Source organism: Diceros bicornis, chromosome 5 (assembly GCF_020826845.1).
Source record: "Diceros bicornis minor isolate mBicDic1 chromosome 5, mDicBic1.mat.cur, whole genome shotgun sequence".
NCBI classification, from domain to species: domain Eukaryota; kingdom Metazoa; phylum Chordata; class Mammalia; order Perissodactyla; family Rhinocerotidae; genus Diceros; species Diceros bicornis.
Genome location: NC_080744.1, coordinates 31,077,393 through 31,085,131, shown reverse-complemented (window position 1 = coordinate 31,085,131; position 7,739 = coordinate 31,077,393). Strand labels below are relative to the sequence as shown.

Sequence of the window (7,739 nt, the reverse complement as noted above, 5' to 3'; positions counted from 1 at the left end):
AACCATAGGCTTGTCATAGACGGCCTTTACTATGTTGAGTTATATTCCTTCTATACCTAATTTGTTGATAGTCTTTATCATGAAAGGATATCATATTTTGTCAAATTCTTTTTCTGTATCTATTGAGATGATCATATAAATTTTGTCCTTCACTCCGTTAGTGGGATATAACACATTTATTGATTTGCATATGTTGAACTATCATTGAATCCTAGAGATAAAACCCACTTGATTATGGTGTATGATGTATGATCTTTTAATGTGCTGTTGAATTTGGTATGCTAGTGTTTTGTCAAAGATTTTTGCATTTATATTTGTCAGGAATATCAGCCTGTAGTTTTCTTGTCTTGTAGTGTCATGGTCTAGCTTTGGTATCAGGGTAATGCTGTCCTCATAAAATGAGTTTGGGAGTGTTCACCCATTTCAATTTTTTGGAAGTATTTAACAAGGGTTGAGTGAAATTTTCTTAAAATATTTGGTAAAATTCACCATGAAGCCATTTGATCCTGGGCTTTTCTTTGTTGTAAAGTTTTTTTTTTTTTGTTTTTTTTTTGTTTTTTTTTTGTGAGGAGATCAGCCCTGTGCTAACATCCGCCAATCCTCCTCTTTTTTTGCTGAGGAAGACGGCCCTGGGCTAACATCTGTGCCCATCTTCCTCCACTTTATATGGGACGCCGCCACAGCATGGCTTGCCAAGGAGTGCGTCGGTGCGCGCCCGGGATCCGAACCAGCGAACCCCGGGCCGCTGCAGCGGAGCGCGTGCACTTAACCGCTTGCGCCACGGGGCCGGCCCCTGTTGTAAAGTTTTTAATTATTGATTTAATCTCCTTACTCATTAATGGTCTGTTCAGATTTTCCATTTCTTCATGATTCAGTCTTGGTAGGTCATATGTTCCCAGGAATTTGTCCATTTCTTCCCGGTGATCCAATTTGTTGGTGTATAATTTTTCATAGTGATCACCACGATCCTTTGTATTTCTGTGGTGTCATTAGAATGTCTCTTCTCTAATTTATAATTTTATTTATTTGTGTATTCTCTTTTTTCTTCTTATTAGTCTAGGAAAAGTTTTGTCCATTTTATTAATCTTTTAAATAAAAGAACTATTAGTTTTGTTGATCTTTTCCATTATTTTTATACTCTCTATTTCACTTTTCTCTACTCTAATCTTTATTATTTCCTCCCTTCTGCTAACTTTGGGCTTAGTTTATTCTTCTTTTCCTAATTACTTCAGGTATAAAGTTAGGTTGTTTATATGAGATTTTTCTTTTTTCTTAATGTAGGCATTTATCACTATAAACTTCCATCTTAGAACTGCTTATGTTGCATTCCGTAAGTTTTGGTCTATTGTGTTTCCCTTTTTGTTTATCTCAATTTATTTTATTTCCCTTTTGAGTAGTTTTTATTTCCATTTTGATTTCTTCTCTGACCCATTAGTTGTTCAGGAGTGTGTTGTTTAATTGCTACATATTTGTGAATTTTCCAGTTTTTCTTCTGTTATTGATTTCTAGTTCCATACTATGGTGGTCAGTAAAGATGCTTGACAATATTTCCATCTTATTGAATTTGTTAGCACTTGTTTGGGGCTTAACATATGATCTGTCCTGGAGGATGTTCTGTGTGCGCTTGAAAAGAATGTGTATTGTTCTACAGTTGGATGGAAATTTCCGTATATGTCCTTTAGGTCCATTTGCTCTATACAATTGTTCAAATCCATTGTTTCCGTATTGATGTACATCTGAATGATCTATCCATTGATGAGAGTGGGATATTGAAGTCCCCTACTATTATTGTATTTCTATCTATTTCTCCCTACAGATCTGTCAATATATGCTTTATACATTTAGGTGCTCTGAAGTTGGGTGCATATATGTTTACAATTGTTATATCCTCTTAATGAATTGACCACTTTATTATAATATAATGGCTTCTTTGTCTCTTGTGACAATTTCTGATTTAAAGTCTATTCTGTCTGGTATAAAAATAGCCACTCCTGTGCTCTTTGTGTTACCATTAACATAGAATATCTTTTCCATCCCTTTGCTTTCAGCCTATGTGTGTCCTTAAAGCTAAAGTGAGTTTCTTGTAGGCAGCATATAGTTGGATCTTTTCCATTCGGTCATTCTATATCTTTTGAAGGAGAATTTAATCTATTTACATTTAAGTGATTATAGATAGGTGAGAACTTATTATTGCCATTTTGCTCATTGTTTTCTGACTATTCTGCAGTTCCTTTGTTCCTTTGTTTCTCTCCTATTGTCTGTCTTTGTTATTGGATGATTTTTTTTTTATAATTGTATGCTTTGATTCCTTCCTCTTTATATTTTGTATATCTGCTGCGAATTCTTTATTTGTGTTTGCCATGAGGCTTACATAATATACCTTATAGTTATAATAGAATATTTTAAGCTGATAACAACTTAACTTTGATCACATACAAAAATTCTATACTTTTACTTCTCTCTCCCCACACACATATACTTTATGTTGTTAATTTCACAATTTACATCTTTTTATTTTGTGTACCCATTAAATTATTGTAATTAGCTGTTTTTATTACTTTTGCCTTTTAACTTTTACGATAGGGTTGATAGTGATTCCTGCACCACCATTACAGTATGAGCATATTTTGTATTCAACCATATATTTACCTTTACCAGTGACTTGTATACTTTAATGTTTTTCATCCTGCAAATTACTGTCTTTTTGTTTCAGCTTGAAGGACTCTCTTTAGCATTTCTTGTAAGGCAGATAAGTAGAGATGAACTCCCTCAATTTGTTTTGTCTGGGAATCTTTATCTCATCTTCATTTTTGAAGGAAAGCTTTGCCAGGTATAGTATTCCTTGTTGGCAGTTTTTCTCTTCCGGCATTTTGAATGTATCTTCCCACTCTCTTCTGGTCTACAAGGTTTCTGCTGAGGAATTTAATGACACTCTTATGGGGGCCTCCTTGTTTAAGATGAGTCATTTTTCTCTTGCTCCTTTCAAAATTCTCTTTGTCTTTGTCTTTTGACAATGTGGTTATAACATGTTTCAGTGTAACTCTCTTTAATGTCAACATATTTGGAGTCCTTGGGGCCTCATGTTTTCTGGATATCCATTTTCTTTTCCATATTTGGGAAGTATTCAGCCATTCTTTCTTTAAATAGGCTTTCTTCCTCTCTCTGTCTCTCTCTCTTCTCCTTCTGGGTATCCATGATGCACATGTTGGTTCGCTTGTGAGTCCCATAGTCCCTGAGGCTTTCTTCACTCTTTTTCATTCTTTTTTCTCCTCTGATCAGATAAATTCAAATGACCTGTCTTCAGGTTCATTTATTCTTTCTTCTGCCTGATCAAGTCTGCCCTTGAATTCCACTAGTGAATTTTTCAGCTCAGTTATTGTATTCTTTAGCTCCAACATTTCTGTTTGGTTCTTTTTTCTATCATACCATCTCTCTGTTGATATTCTCATTTGCTTTCCTGATATCATTTAATTGTTTATCATGTTCTGTTGTAACTCACTGAGTTTCTTTAAGATGATAATTTTGAATTCTTTGCATGCAATTCACAGATCTCCATTTCTTTTGAATTGGTTGTGGAGATTTGTTTTCTTCTTTGGATTATGTCATGTTTCATGATTCTTTATCTTTCTTGTAGGTTTGTTTTGTTGTCTGTGCATTTGAAGAAGCAGCTTCCTCTCTTTGTCTTCTTAGACTTATTTTGACTAGAAGAGACCTTCAGCAGTCAGCAGTGTTCAATATGAAGCAAGATAAAGACAAATCCCTCAGAGCATGTGCTTTAAGGCTGGAGACAAGACCCCCTTTACTTCATGCCTTTTCTCCTGGAGTAAAAGCCTCAGTTCTGTGCTTTTCCTCAATCACGAGAACAGTGCCAGCTGTAAGAAGACACTCACTCCTTTTCTTTTCTGCTAGTTGACCCAAAATACTGAGCTCTTCCAGTTTTTTGGCACTTGGTATGAGTGAGATAGAAATATTACAAGGGACACTCAATTTCTGGGAATTAGACCCCCTTTGCTTCCCTCCCTTATTCCTAGAGGAAAAACCTCAGTTCTGTGCTTATTCCCAATCTCATGGAGCAGCATCAGCTGTAAGTAGATGCCCTCCTCTTTTTTATGTTCTGAGCTGTCCCCGAACAGGCTCTGCAGGTTGTTCAGTGCTCAATATGAGGCGAGATAGGAACCTGCTGTCTTATGGACCATAAGAAAAGTCTCCATAAATTTAAGAGTATTCAAATCATACAAAGTAGTTAATAGACTTTAATGAAAATAAATTAAAACCAATAACAGAATAGTAGCTGGAAATTTTCCATAAGAATTATAATCCATGGGTTAAAGAAATTAAAAGGAAAATTGGAAAGTATTTTGATCTGAATGAAAACAAAGCTGGATATACGAAAATGCACATGATGAAATTAAAGCAATGCTTAAAGAGAAATTAATATAACTAAATGCCTATATTGAAAAGAATAAACGTCTCTAATGAATGACTATGGTTTCCACCTAAAGAAACTAGAAAAAGAAAGCAGATTAAAAACAAAGAAATGAGAAAAATATAAATATGAAGAATCAAAGCAGAAATTAATGAAATAGAAAACAGGAAAAAATAGAGAAAAATCAATGGAATGAAAATCAATGATCGAGAAAATAAATAAAGTTGAAAAACCTTTAGCCATGATGATAAGATAGAAAAGAGAAAAGAAACTATCAATATCCAGAATGAGAGAGAAGAATATATTGCAGATATTACGGATATTTAACAAGAAATAAGCGAATATTAGGAACAACTTATTCCAATAAATTTGACAACGTAAATGAATGTACAAGTCTCTTGGGAGACACAAACTACCAAAAATTGAATTTACAGTTGAAAACCTTCCCATAGAGAAAACTCCAGGCCTAGATGACTTCTGTGGTAAATTCTACCAAACATTTAAGAAATAAATCATATCAATTCTACAAAACTCTTTCTGCAAATTTAAAATGAATAAATACATTCTACAAGGCCAGCATTACCCTGAAACTAACTTTGAAAAGCATTTTACAAAATCTAACATCCATTCCTGATTTTCAAAACTTTCTGCAAACTTAATAGAAAGGAACTTAGCCTAATAAAGGGCATCTATGAAAAACATATAGTCAGCATCGTACTTAATGATGAAACACTGAATGCTTTTCTCATAAAAGTAGGAACAGGTCAAGGATGTCCACTCTAACTACTTCTATTTAGCATTGTACCATTTCACCTAGCAAGTGCAGTAATAAGACAATAAAAATGAATAAAATGATCCATACTAGAATAAAAAAAGTAAAATGTCTTTATTAGCTGACAATATGATCATCTGTGAAGAAAATCCTACTTATTCTACAAAAAATTAGTAGAAGTATTAGGTTTTGCAAGGTTGCAGAATACAATGTCAATAAACAAAAAATCTTTTATATTTATATATATTAGTAAAAAACAATTGTAAACTGAAACAAAAATTACCACTTAAAACAGCATCAAAAATTGAAATACCTAGGGATCTCAAAAAATATATGCAAGACCTGTTCACTGAAAACTATATAACATTGTTGAAAGAAATTAAATGGGGCTTACATAGATAAAGAGGTATACTGTTTTCTTGGCTTGCTCTTCACAAGGCATAAATACATTCATCAGTTAGGAATTATGTTTCAGGTATGTTTATACTCAAATAAATATTTAATGCCTCAAAGTTCCTCAATTTAAAATATCAAAAATAGAAACAAAAGACTATACCATGGTTAGTGAGAAGGCCTTATCATATAATTTATTATATTTTCTTGTAAATCACTGTTTGCATACTCTCTTCATTGCTGCCTTCATCACTTTATTCCTGAATGTATAGATGACTGGATTCAGAAAAGGAGTGAGAACTGCATCAAAAAGAGCAAGAAACTTGTCCATCTGTGAATTGGGGTGTGGCCACGTATAGACAAACATCGTTGGACCAAAGAGCAAAAGGACCACAGCGATGTGAGCTGACAAAGTGGAGAGGGCCTTCGACGAACCACTTGAGGAATGTTTCCAAACAGTAAACAAGATGAAGATGTAGGATATGAGAACTATAAAGAACGAACCAACACAGATAAACCCACTGTTGACAGTGACCATGAACTGCAATCTGTAGGTATCTGTACAGGCCAGTCTGAGGAGCTGAGGAAGGTCACAGTAAAAGCTGTCCAATACATGAGGACCACAGAAGGGTAAATTAACAATAAATGCTAGTTGGAACAGTGAGTGACTGATACCAAGGGCCCAGGCAACAGACAGAAACAAAATGCACATTCGTGGGCTCATAATGGTTAGGTAGTGGAGCGGCTTACATATGGCAACTTATCTGTCAAAGGCCATGGCTATGAGCAGCATCATCTCCACACCACCAATGACGTGGATGAAGAAGATCTGAACAATGCAGCCTCCAAAGGAAATGACTTTGTGCTTTCTGAAAAAGTCATAAATCATCTTGGGTGAGGTGACAGAGCAGGCTCCCAAGTCAATGAAGGAGAGACTGGCCGATAGGAAATACATGGGGGAGTGTAAGTGAGGATCAGTGGTCACAGAGAACACAATGAGAATGTTTCCAGTCATGCTTGCCACGTAGAGCACAGAGGAGAACACCAAGAGGAGAAGCTGGATCTTCCATGAATGGGTGAGTCCCAGAAACACAATCTCAGACACAACCAAGAGATTCGCTCCATCCATTGATCCAGCCAATTGGGCTGCTGCTGAAATTATGAGAACTAAGAAAATGAGGAGGAAATTATGGAGATGATAATATGTCATAGAATTACTGATGTTTCAATATTCTCATTAGGAATGAAAAGCATATAGTTATGCAGTTCCACAAATATGTGAAAACAAAAACCAAAAATCAATATAATATCATCATAATGTGTGAGCTGCAACGTGTTTTACCTATTATCAATACTCTCACTGCAATGTTGTATTCTCAAACTAACAGATTAAGTAAGAACAAGAGATTCACGGGTGTCCATGACATTCATCAGCTTTTTAAACCACTTCTGATAGTGACTATTCCTCATCTACAACTTATTCCATCTTGCTTTTATGTATATTCTCATATTCCACTTCTCTCCCAGTTTGCTTTGACAATTCACTGGCAGAAAGTAGGGATGAGAGAAAAGCATGATTTACAAATGGATTGTCACCTGGAGTGAGAGGTGACTGAGACGTGAGTTGAGACTGACTTCGGATAGGCTGTACATTGAGGCTGAATAAAGACACTGAGATATGTCAAATTGGAAAGCCCACAAGTATAGTTGAACAGGGGAAGTGTGTGGACTCTAACAAAAAAATAGAACAATAGAACTATTTTCCACCATGCTTTATCGTGTTCACTGATATTACAGGTGCCTCTAGTTTCCACAAAATTTTTCATAATTACAGAGCCCTAAACTGGCCTCAACAGTCAGTAAGGCATTCATAAGGAGCCTATGCCACCTCATGATGCAAGGCTTTCTCCAGGGCTAATTTAAATGTGTATTTGGGAAATTTCACCAGTTTCTGCTTAGGCACATACCTAAAGTCGCGGCAAAGAATGTAAAATATCTCTGCAAACAGATTTTCTCTGTCCATACACACAAAAGTATTGAGGACAAGTACTTGGGATAGTTGAGATATTAAGTTAATTCATCAGTGTCTCAGCCTCCCTTTGGTGTCTCCTTTTATGTCCATTGACATCCCCTCACCATTTAAAGCAC

At 35.3% G+C, this 7,739-nt stretch overlaps 1 pseudogene; it reads right to left on the bottom strand.

Moving 5' to 3' along the window:
- Positions 1–5,805: 5,805 nt before the first annotated feature.
- Positions 5,806–6,801, bottom strand: LOC131405380 (olfactory receptor 4F3/4F16/4F29-like; annotated as a pseudogene).
- Between the last annotated feature and the right edge of the window lie 938 nt (positions 6,802–7,739).